The following is a 13080-nucleotide window of genomic DNA, read 5'->3' as shown; positions in this document are numbered from 1 at the left end:
CAGATTATGAACTAGCTGGTTGATGAGTGCCCTCTCTTAAAAAGAAAGTCACTACAGTTGTCCACTCATTCTTGCAACTGCTTTGACATGTAGGTTTTTATTTTCCCCTAATTAGCATCTGAAAAGAGGTCAGTGGTCAAAAGGGTGATGCCCAGACCGAGTGGTGGACCCATGACCTGCTGTATGCTGCAGTACACTGTGCGAGAGATGCCTATCTGCCACAAGCTTCCAAATGCCAGGACAGAGTTCCTGACACAGCTCATGCAATCAGATGAAGCTGAGAAGTTGTTGCCTTGATCAGAATCCAAACAGAGTATGTGTTCTGGGAACTGGGTTAAGAGAACACGTCATGAGGTCGTGGTCAAGACCACCTGCAAAGGCAGCTCTCTGGGCACACACTCACACTTCATCCTGTGGAGGAAACAGAGAACGGCTCATTGTAGTGTAGCATTCCCTGGGAGATGTCACAAACTCATCATCAGAATGGATAAAATCTTCCAGAATGGACTGATCTGTAGCAAGATAACCTTTAGCACAATAGTGTAACCTGTGCTGAGAAGTAACCAGCCCAGTGCTACCTCCAGCTCCACAGTTTGTGCTCTGAGGGCTCAGGAGGCCCTCCAAGCCTGATGGAGTAGCAGTATTAAACACCAGCCAGTCAGGCTGACAGAAAAGTCTTGTGGCTTTTTTTTTTTTTTTTAATTGGTTGAAACTGAAGTGCTGAGGTACTAACAGACTGACTTCTGTTCTTATCTCTGCCATCAAGAGTGGTTCCAAAGAACGTTTATCTATATGGTGATAGGCGCTTTATAAATATATATATATTTATAAATCCTAGCGTGGGATGGCCAGTGCAAGAGGAGGTGGCCTTTTCCTCAAAAGGGCCGTCCCCCTTCACCACATGGAGTCCTGATTAGTATTCCCTCCAAGGGTCCTGTATCACCATACAGTGTCTCCTTTCTTGGCTGGCTGCAAGGGGTGGACAGATCTAAGCACCTGAGTGGGCTGGTTTGGAAGCACCATAGAAGCGAGGGAGACAGATATAAGCAATACCGTGGTTAGCAGCGCTGAAGACAGTTGCAACCTGGTGTTGGAGTACCTTGGTGATGGTGTGTGCTGATGGTGGCGGTACAACTCTTCTTCTATGCCTCTTCTTGCAGACAGCATATTGATCAGGTAGACCAGTCTGAACCAGTAGGTTATTTATATTCTTATTGGTTGTTTACAAGAATGAATGCATTCATAGTTACATTTTCTTAGACCTATTTTTGTACAATATCACTCTTTAAAATTGTTACAAATCACTTTGAAAATATCTGTGTGACATGGTCACTGAAATCTGTTAGAGCTTCTAGAAATTTAGCAGACTTGGTTTTCATGAGTTGAATGTTTCCATTTCAAGACAGCACTTAATATATGCGTATTCTTTAATTAATATCAGTGGTTATAAACAGACCTAATTCTTTCTCATATAACTCGGAAACTTTCACATATAGCATTTTTAAAATAAATTCATATTCTATCAAGGTGAGAGAATATTTATTATGTTTATACCATTAAATATGAATGAAGTCTTATCAATTGTAAGCAATCAGGAGCATGGATTTCAGTTAAATCCTATAAAAAAATTACATAGTCTTTCTAATTTGAGGGGTCTTCCTGAAGAAATTTAAATTATAATTAATCAGGATTAGTAACAAAGAAACCATGAACAAAATTTGAATTCTAAAGGAAATACAAGTAAAATAATAAGATAAACTGCTGACACCAAGACTGACATTTAAGCAGTAATCCTTAACATTGAATGTTTGATACTGAGATAATTAAATGTAAAATCAGTTATATAGCCTAAATGAAAACCAAGGCATACAATAGCAACATGTCTTTTTCACAATATTGCAGTTATATAAGTAGAAAGTATAATGGAAAGTGTTCTGTATTTCTAGGTTTTGGGGTTGGGTTTTTTGTTTTTTGGGGGGGGGTTGTTGTTGTTGGTGGTGGTGTGTTTTGTTGTTTGTTTTTTGGTTTTTTTAATGTGTTAGCTCTGTGCATATCCACACTGTTTTTTCAAAGTCCTTCAAGTAAAGGAAAAGCCTGAAAGATTTCAATAAGCTCTAGACTAAACTTTCAGGAGTGTGAGTGTTAAATTTTTCTATGTAGGCTCAGTAAGTGAATGTGGTGTGTTACAAAGTAGAAGTGAGAACTTTTTTGCAGCTAATTTCATTATTTTAATGGGGAATCTTGAGATGCTTATTTTAACAGCTAGGGTAGTCAGCAAAAAAACATGTTAACTAGCAATTGGCCATGCTGATCACTAACATTAACAAAATACAGCTAATGGCACGCTAAAAAAAGGAGAGAAAAAAAACCCATAAAAAATGTGCAGTCATGCTCAGAATTCTGCCACATTCAAACTCTTAACCTTGAGGGGAAAAAAAAACCAACCCAAAACAACCAAACCAGAAATGCGGTTAGGCTTATGTTCTTAAATATTAGATTACAAAACCCTTAATCACACTTAGAGTCACTTCTTAGACAAGCAGCTACCCTAGAAACAGAAAAATTACTTGTGTGAGTAAGTGCTTTCCAGTGCAAATAAGGAATTCACAGTTTGGCCCTGTGGCCATTTGTTAGAAATATTACCTCTGAGTGTTAGATATGATTCCTCACAATAATTGTAAGTTGTATATACAATGGCCCAGATGACTAAAATAGCAAAAATGCATCTTCAAGCCTCTACTTAAGATTCAGCAACACTAGTGAATGTTAAAACTATGAAATATATTTGAGGCTAATGTACAAATACTCAGAATTCACCTCATTTCAGTACTGTGCATGACAAATTTTACATCAATGGCATTTTTCTTATAGCTACATACAGCAATGTTTAGTCAGCTCTGAATGGAGGTTTTGTTACTTATTTCCTGATCTGTTGGGCCTAAAACATGATCTTGGGAGGAACAGTAGAAGCTGATTTGATTTCTGTCCTCAAGGGAAGTGGATGGATTGCGTATCTTTCATCCTATCATGGAGTAGCTAGAATATGTCCCTCTTTTCTAGTGCCTTAACTCAGAGCTGTACTTAGTGACCACGTTGAGAATGGCACGGTGGGAGTGATTGACTGCTCTGAGTTGGGAGGCATGGATGCTGTCCTGATCTTTGGCTTTTAGAGAACTTTTCCCATGGGGAAAACTAACTAGGTTGGTCAGAAATCAAAAGTGTTTTCTGGTTTTCAGCTGTAGTTTATTAGGTACTGCTTAAAATTACTAGCTACTGTAAGTAGGTAGAGGTACTAAAGTGCTTTAAGACTGTGCAGACATTACAAGCATGGAGTGTGCCAGTCAGCTAACAAATGTATTCAAGGTTTTATACATTTAACACAATTTCTTCCCAGAAAATAATAAATAGCAAGAGGTTGGATGTTCTTCAAAAGTTCTGACATGGTTTTCTTGACAGTAGAGGGCCAAATGACAGCTGAGGAACCTTTGTTTTGCTTGGGGGGTGGGATCATTAGGTATTGATGTTTCACATATGATAATATATGTTTCTTGCCCTTTTCTTAAAGTGTTTATACTGATGACTTTCTTTTGTTTTGGGTGTGTTTCTTAGCTTTACTGGTTTGGTTTTGGTTTTTATAAATGTAATTATACATCATAAAGGACAATTATTCTATGTGTCAGCAGAACCATTGTTTTGTGAAAACTATTTCAAGGAAAAATATTTGTTTGTAGGAAATGAAAATGTTTGTCAGTTTAAAAAATAGATATTTAAATTTGTGGGGGTTTTGTTTTCCAAAGTCTACTTAGCAAACTAAATGATATCCTAAAATAAAAAGAAAAAATGGGGGGAGAAAGAAAGATGTGATTTGATTTTGTTTCTTGTTTGAAAACCTGAAAATTATATAGCTGGCATTTCCCGATCCATGTCATAAGTTCTGGTTCTTCATGCGCTTCTGTGTAGTTACAGTCATTTATGGAGCTAAGTGGCACAGCTTTTATAGCCGTCTGTTTTATCACAGGAGGAGAGTATGTGTGTGAGTTGGAGACTGGAAGGGTTGGAAAATAATGAAAACATTTATTTCTACTCAGGAAAATGTCTAATTTTTTTCAAGAAGCAACAAGCAGTCTTCACCTTGCAAATGTGTAAAGTAAATCACAGTTTTGTCTATCTGTCTGCTTTTTTGTCCCCTCTCCCACTTTCTAGTCCTTCATCCACCATGTTGTTATTGAATGTGCTATAAAAAGCTAAGATGATTCCAAAATCTCCAGAAGACTCATGTAGGCATTAGTATATTTAATCCACTGAAAGGTAAAAGACCTTCAGGGGAGAGTTCATTACTGGACTAGGATCATCCAAGGGGAAAAGACAAACAAACAAAAAAATAACTGAAGGGACTTGCAGATCAGACAACGAAGTTAAATCTTTGCTAGGCAAGTTGGAACAGAAGTTCAGAGAAGCAGAAGCATCTTTTTTTTTAGGTGATTCCATATTTGATCTAGGAAAAGATTTTGTATCTCTTGATTTAACAGCAACAAAACAAAATAAAACAAAAATGCAAAAAAAAGGTACAGGACTCTAGTACACCAGAGATACAAAAAGAATGTGTTTCATGGGTCGTTTTTGGGCTAATGCTAGTAACAAATTAGAAATCTCTTTCCTTTTTGAAGTGCTCTAATCCCCAAATTGTTAGAAACTTTCAGTAGTTGTTTTTATTCATTGAAAAATTGTTGATTTCCATTACACGAGTAATGGAAACTTTAACTCACAGTAATCTCAGTCTCTAATTGAAGAAATTATCACAATTAGGGACAATAACAACTCTTTTGCTAGTTGAAACCCTGAAAATTGCAAAAAAAAGGACATTTAGACTCACCCCAGATGACTTTAAGGCACATTACTGAGTTGTCTAAATTAAATATCTAAATGTCATTTCCCTAGAATCACTGCATAGTCAATTGAGACAGACTGGGATATCTCAATATTGATTTCTCCTGTGCATCATCCAAAATATCAGTTTAGAACTGTTGAACTCTCAATGCTCACAACCGAGGAGATATGCAGAAATTATGCTCTTAACCTAAATTCCTATTAGGTGCCTAATGTTAGATGAGGTGAATCTGGGTTCATTTCTGCCATTCACCCCCCTGTTTATAATGACATTACCCGACTGGTTGAGATAGTGGTGGATGGGTAAATATTTCAGGGAGTTCATCCTGCCGTGATTTGTTCTGCAAAGAAATAACAAGACATCAGTTTTTGAGGTGAATGGGTTTATATGTACTGCTAGAATCAAATGAACTAAAAAAATAAAAATAAAAAATCATTCAGATTTCAACCCATTATGTAGATGCAGACAACTTTAATTTCTTCTTTGCCCCCTCTACTATTGTCTGAGATGTCTCATCTTGTACAGTGATGTTACACGAGTTTCTTTACAGTTCTTTTTTTAAAGGTAGAGATAGCAAAATGTCAGACATTTGTTTATACAGAACTTGCCCTGGCTTCTCTTCCAACTTTTGTCTAATATTAGATAAAACACATGACATGTTCAGATAATGGCACAGTGTACTATGGCAGGAAGCTATAGTGAATAAATGTTATTTCCTATTACCCAGCCGATGTTGAGATAACTGGGGCTTTGTGAATAAACTTTGCCTAAAAAAAAAAAAAAAAAAAAAAAAAAAGAGGGGGGTGGTGGAAGAAATTGCACGGTCCACTATAAATCTAATTCAGAAAAGGTCCCTGTGATTCATCCTTTCCAGCTCCAAGGCAAACAGTGAGATTGGTAGCACATTCATAATTCAACATGGTTAAATGCCAAGGGCTGAACAGAGAGCACCCTCCTGGCCAGCACGAGCAGAATGACATTCATGGTTGATTCAGCTCCTTGCAGCAAGCTGTGTAATTGGAAAAGCCAAGGGAAATGACCCCAGTCTCTGTGTCCTGGTGATGTCAAAATACATTCGTATCACTCTGACAAGTGGCCGGTTTGGTGGCTTCCTTAGAACAGGAGGCTGAGAGGAAAGGTAAGAGCTTGTAAGCAGCCTGAAATAGCTACGGCACAGGTAGGGTATATACTACAGAGTAAATGCTTTGTAAGATTTGTGCCTGGGTTTTGAAAAGGATTCAGCAAAACAGGCTCGGAAGAGGACACCTGTTTAGTGCAATTTGGTGTTTAATTACACTGAATGATATGCACCAATGTGCTTAATGACATTTGCTGTACTTTATAGATGTGTAGGCACTGCTGTAAAGCTGATCAGTGTGATCAGCAGAAACGGATAGGATATTGGAAGATGCTGACGCTGTATTCAGATCTAATCATTATGATCTGTAGTTTCTCTGGATGGGGAGGAAGGGAAAATGATAATGTAGGACATGTGTGTGGGAAGATCTGAATTTCTGTATCATTTGGGGCATTCAAATCCCTTCAAAGGGGGGAAAAGTGGTTCTGAGTTAAGACCATCTATGGTAAATACTTTTCCAGTCAGATGACTAACACAAAATATAATTTAGTTAAACAGTGTCCAGTCAGGACTTTAAAAGTAGGTAGTATTACCTACTTAGTATTAATGCATTGTTGAGATTACATTTATTAATAATAATTAATATAATAATAGTATTAATAATGTATTATTATTAATACAGGCACATAATCTTGCTCAGCTGGATTTTTTCATCTGTTAAAAGAAGAAAATGAACAGTGTTGAACAAATGAAGAAATTGCTTTCCATTCGTTTGTTCTGAGCTATGGACTGTCACTTTCACAGTGAACTGTGGAATGAGGGTCAGCTGCTTTTATACACCATTTAAACTGTTCAGATATTTTTGGGGGAGGAGAGAGTGCCTAGCAAATTGTGTTCTTTAGTATGTTCCTGCCACTCAGTATCAGTTCTTTCAGAAATTTATTACCAAATGCTTCCCCATGGTAATCTAAAGGACACACTTTCTTTTTACAAAGCTTTGCTCAGTCTTGGTACATGATAGATATTTTTTTTTCCTGGGTATATCAGTTTTTATAAGTTTTACTATATCCGGAGTATGCAGACAGTATAATTTGAATGTAATAGTTGAAGATATATGGTATTATGCTTCATTTAATTATATCAGTTGCAATGCTGATTGTAAACATGAAATGCTTAATATTTGTTCAGATTTTTTTGTTTCTCATATTAATTCAAGTGAATTATTTTTGTTTATGTCATAGGTCAGAAATCTAGTTCTCAAATAGTGTTCCACATTCTCTAAGTCCCTCATTAGAAATAATTCCCCTAAATAATTAAATTAGTAGGAGTTCCATATTGGGCCACAGAGACATAACAAAACACTTAATTCCTGGCCAACCTCACTTTTTTTTTTCTTTCACATAAATATTTAAGTTCAAATATATAGACAGATATACATTATTGTTGAATCTTGTTTCTCAATAATATTTGATCTGAAGTGTTCGTCTGCTTCACTTAGTAACATTTTACAGATCTTAACCTTGTATGTGCTTGAAGAGATATCTGATAGCAATAGTTGTTATGTATCTTGTTTGCTAGTATAATTTTTTTTCTTATGTTCGTCCAGTGTTAGGGAAATCATTCGGTGATTAATTGATGCCACATCTTTGACCTCTGCTTTTCTTGCAGATGTATCACACACATATCACTGTTGTTACCTGAATGATGACGGCCTAAGGACATCGCAATGGAGATGACAGCTAATAACTGCACAGGGTTACACTAAGACATTGGCCCTGCTCCAGAAAAGTTACAAAATATGAAGATGAAACTTGTAAAATTGCTGAGAAAAATTATTATTGGTTTTGCCTTTTCCTATACCAGTAGTTCAGAAAAGAAGTTTTGTCTTCAGTTTAGGAAAAACTGAATTTTGTTCCCCAAGGTTGAAGGCTTAGACCCGTCCAGGAACAGGACATTTTTAAAAAGCTATGGTTAGAGTAGAGTTGGGATGGGGAGCAGGGGAGAGCTCTGGAAAGTTAAGTAAACTTAAATGTTTGCTCTTAGTGTCTTGTTCTGGCTCAGACACCTATGATCTAGATCTTCAGATGATGTAAATCGAAACAACTCAGTTTTAGCAAAGGCATGTATTTACACCAGTTGAATCCATCTTATGCTCTTACACATTTTGTTCAGGATTACTCAAGAATAGATTTTTGTGACCCTTAATTCTGCTAGGTAGCACATGAATCACTGAGAACTCAGAGTCAGTGAAAGAAATTGAGGTGGACCATGAAGTGAAGTGGCAGAACTGGGCATCCTGTCAATTTGTTACACCAGCTATCATGTCTAAGAAACCTGTGTACTCTGGCTAGCATTCCTTCATCTCCTGTCTTCTTGTGTGCTTGGGTGCTTGTGCATGGATACCTGCACACGTGCACACGTGCACACGCACATATACATATGTATGCATCTCTCTATTTTTTTATCTAATGAATTATTTCTGATGGAAGATGCAAGGGTATCAAGAGAAATGTAGCACCTAAGTTTATGTGAATCACCCATCTATTGGGCATCTGTTTCCCATAGGTGCCTTTAAAAATCTAACTCTTAACTAGTTGAATACATAATTCACTACAAATTATTTGCTCAGCTCTGCTCTTAATAATGGTACTTAGCTGTAGCTGAATAGCATTTTTCATCTTCAAAGTGCTTTTCATTCGTTAACTAATCATTAACCTTCTAGATCTCACTGGTAAGATTTTCCTGATATGCAGCTTACATTTTCTTTTTGCGCCAATTCTTCCCATGGATTTCTCAGTTATATTCCCTCAGACTTCCCTTAACAGCTCTTCATTCTCTCTCACTCTCTTTCTCGTGGCCAAATTCATCCCTGAGGTTAACACTACCAAAGTTGACTTGAGTGAAGTTACACCACGGATGTATCTGGCCCTTGGTGATGACAACATTCTTCAAATAGAATCCTTGTAGATGTTTATCCTGCTCTCCACCCCCAGCTATCATGTGGCCAAGCTACACATAATTGCTGTTCCTCTTTTCATCTTTCCTCATAAATCAATCCCTCCAGTCCCTCAGTCATGTTGGTTGATCTTGTCTTTATTACCTCCAATTTGCTTACAATTATTTAGTGCTTAATAGCTTTTCTGAATAACTTTAAGTCAAGAATGACACACGGCAGGGGAACTGCAGTAGTTGGGAAATAATTGCAAGTGCTGGTGGTGCTCTGGAGAGGGGGAAATTTTGCTGTTGCCAATTATGTTGCTTTCTTAGTTCTGCCTAGCTGGCAAGAAACATCAGGCAAAAATTATTTCTGCTAAGGATTTTCAAAAAAAATCAGAAACAGCGTTTTTTTCCCAAATAAATTTCATTTTAAAATAAAAACATATTTTTAATTTACTTATGAAAATTACTTAAATATATTCCATGAAACCACACACTTTAGAATAATTTGGGGGTGGAAAATAGAAAATGTTAATTTCCCCTGAACTGTCTTTTATCAGAGACATCGGTTTCTGATTTATTCTATTTTTAATGGAAACGCAAATAAATAAATTGATAAATTACATTTTAAATTATACTTGTCTACATTTCTCTGTATTTCATACAATACTTGTCACCTCCTCATCCTCAGCTTTTTCCTATTATTTTTGTCTCCATTAATCCAATAGAAATACTTCTAAATGCTGATTGCTTGCCTTGTCTGACTCTGCTTCCAAACCATTTTACAAAACAGCATTTTGCTTTTTTTTCCCCAGCAGTACTTTTTCTACCTCATCTTTATCTTTTTCCTTCCCAGCTTTATCCTATCATACCTCATCTGATCTCATCTCTTCTCACCCTGTCTACCCCATCACATACAACAGTGACCTGAGCTCACTGCTCCCTGTTGGCTTCTCAGGTTCACTGTGTCCCACCAAACTGAGGTCTCCATAGCGGGATGACGATGTTCTAGCACCATGCTATAACCAGATGAGGCACCATCTTTAACTCAGTCTATGCTCAGTCAATAATTACCTGGACAAAAGGTGTATAATGTCAGCATCTGAACTTTTACATCTTACATAGGAATGGAAATGTGAGACAACCTTAGGGAGATTGAGAATGTATTTAAGGGAAATCCTAGGAACAGTGAATCAAGTATAGCTTGATGTTTATATAATCACTAAAGTTACTAAAAGCCAAATCCAGAGAGTATATTTCAGTTTTACAATTTTTGTGATAACTTGTTTTCTTTATGTGTATACATGTTTGTGTATGTAGGGCTGAGTGTGGTTTGAGGTTCATGATGCTGTTAAAAAAGTGTATGTATGAGTTTGGGAGAATTGATTTCTTACACGAAGAATTCTGACTGAATTGAAAAATGTTTTTCAAAAAAAAACCAGGAGGACTGGCAGGTCTATCATATTGAAAAATATGATACATGAACAATGTTTTATTTACATACTGAAGTATTTCCTTGGAATTGAATCCATATGCTTAGGCTACAACATCTCCTCATCTGTAAACTTAAATTGTCTGAAGAGTGTTTTAATTATTTGAAAAGCAGTGTGTTTGCAATAGCAACTGGTGTGTTATTGCTTATGCATGAGAAAATTCAGTCATGACTCAACTTGTTTGGGTTGTTAATAACATCTGAGTTAAAAATCCCACCAGGGCCAGTTAGAAAACCTAAGCAGAAACTCATATTAACATTATGATTAATATTATTAAACAGAAAGTTGAAAGGCAAAGCAGAAAGTATTATGCATACATGTAAAAAAGATGTTCCTCTGCAATGTTTGATATTGACAGATATGTCTATAAAGCCCGTACACAGGGGGAATGGGAGTAGGGGGAACTTTAATTGAATCTGAACTGCTGCAAACTTCTGAAGATTTTGAAGAAAAGCCATTTCAGTTAATTAAGTCCAAAGCAATTGAAACGAGCCTAACAACCAGGATGTAAAACCAGCAACACTGGAGTTCTAGAACTTCACTTAGGATTTTGAACTGAAACTCAGTTTTCTAAATTTTGAAGGTCTTCACATATACAGGCACTGGCAGTATTAGAAGGTTTCAAAAGTTTGGCTGATTTCACCAGCAATGTTCTAATCAAGACTTACTTCTGCAATCTGCACACAATCTTCACCTCAGAAAGTCTCTATATTGCTAAAGGTACACTAAGAAGACATTTAAAAAGCAGTAAATTTCCTGCTTCTATACACTTTCCTTGAGCATTAGCTATTGATCACAACTAGAAATAGGATGATGGGCCAATTTGTTATATAACATTGCCTAGAAAGTCACTTCCAAAAACCTGTTTTTCTGGATAACCAGAACAGAGCTGGCAGATCTTTAGGGATGCTTTCCATAGAGCTGAAAGAGCTCTCGATCCCCAGGTGTAAGAGATGAGGAAAGGAAGGCAAGAGACAGGCATGGATAAGTCAAGACCTGCGCATCAAACTGAAGGGCAAGAGGAAACGTGGTGGAAGCAGGGACAGGTATCCTGGGAAAAATATAGGGGCGCTGCCCAGTTGTGTAGGGATGTGGTCAGGAAGGTGAAGGCACAGCTGGAGCTGAATTGGCAAAGGCAACAAAGAATAATAAGGGCTACTACAGGTATGTCAGGCAGAAGAAGGTCAAAGAAAGCATACTCCGCTCAAAGAGCAAGGCTGGCAAACTGGTAACAATGGACAAAAAGGCTGAGGTACTCAACAACATGATTTAAAGTGAGGGGGAGGAAAGTGGGTTACATTAAAAATATTTGAGTTTTCTAGAACTTTACTGAAGTGTGATTTCGTTGTCTCTGTGTTTCTAAAGATATTTTCCTAGATAGCAAACTAATTCTTTAAATAATTTTAGCTGGATGAACTCCTTTAAATGAAGGGTAGAATATTATTATTTATGCTATGCAATATGCCATCACTCTGGAAATGAAGAAAGAATAGCTATCCCAAATATCACTCCTATCTTTTCCTTGGCTAACATGTATGTTATTTACGAAGAGCTGAATTGTAGACTTTTCCATTGATTATAGAGGTATAAAGAAGGCTCCTACTTTATTGCAGAGGTTTTGACTTAGGCTGTTTTCCATTCTGATGTCTTTGTCAAGGGAAAGTTTAAGTATTTCAATTTTTATGCCTCTCATTCATGGAAATTGCCTTTCTCTGAGATATCATAAAGATAAAACCCTTGTTTTCTTGTAGTCTGCTGCTGCAGCTGCCCTTAGGAATATCAAGACCTGAACTCTGTGTTTCTCTTCTAGAGCCAGGACTCATCTCTGCTTGCAAGAAATGGGCCACAGCCTTGCTGGGTGCCCACAGCAGATAACTAAAGGGAAGAGAGGGCAACTCAGCACCGTGTCATAAAGGACATGTATCCAATGCATTATGGAGCATCAAAATCAGCTTTGAGAGATTTAATACTCAGTACAGAAGTCTGCCCAAATTAAAGCTCTTTACCTCCCAGGGTTAACAGGGCAACTGTGCCACTGGAATTTGGGCTGGCACAGGTCTAGTTCCCATGCCTGTAGGAGGTGGGGGTCCGTTTTTTCCCTATCAACCATCTTTAAAATACATATCTTTCCATTGCTTTAAGAAGGTCTACAGATTTAAATCTGGAGGAAAGTTGCAATTTGAACTCTGACTTAAAGACAAGGTCCTTTTTTTTTTTTAACTTTGAATGGTTTTCTTGTAAACTGTTTATGAACTGAGAATTCCCACTGCAAGTAGTGAACTGCGTCAGAACTGTCTCAGAAAAGCGTTGCCTTTTTTTTTAATTTTTTTTTCCTTATTACAGCTGTGGCTGAAAAAATTGATAAATACTTATGTTCTTGATCTCTTGTCTCTTTCATTTTCCTAATTTTTACCGATTGATTAATAAAATTATAACATTATCTTCTGGGACAGCAAAATCAGTCACAATTTTCTCTTTAAAAAGATTTGCTTATTTTTCTTAGATAACAAAACTGCTTATTGGTAATCACTGATTTCTGTATCGTGCAGGAGCGGGCTGGAAGCTAGGACCATGCGTGGCAATCAGTTAGCTGAGGGGAATGTGCTCGAGCTTGTCTAGACAACAATTAACATGATGAGACGTGTTTACAGAGCACAGGGGAGTGGGAGACGGATGGCGCCAAG

Source organism: Falco rusticolus, chromosome W, assembly GCF_015220075.1.
Source record: "Falco rusticolus isolate bFalRus1 chromosome W, bFalRus1.pri, whole genome shotgun sequence".
NCBI classification, from domain to species: Eukaryota; Metazoa; Chordata; class Aves; order Falconiformes; family Falconidae; genus Falco; species Falco rusticolus.
Note: the sequence above shows the minus strand (reverse complement) of the source record.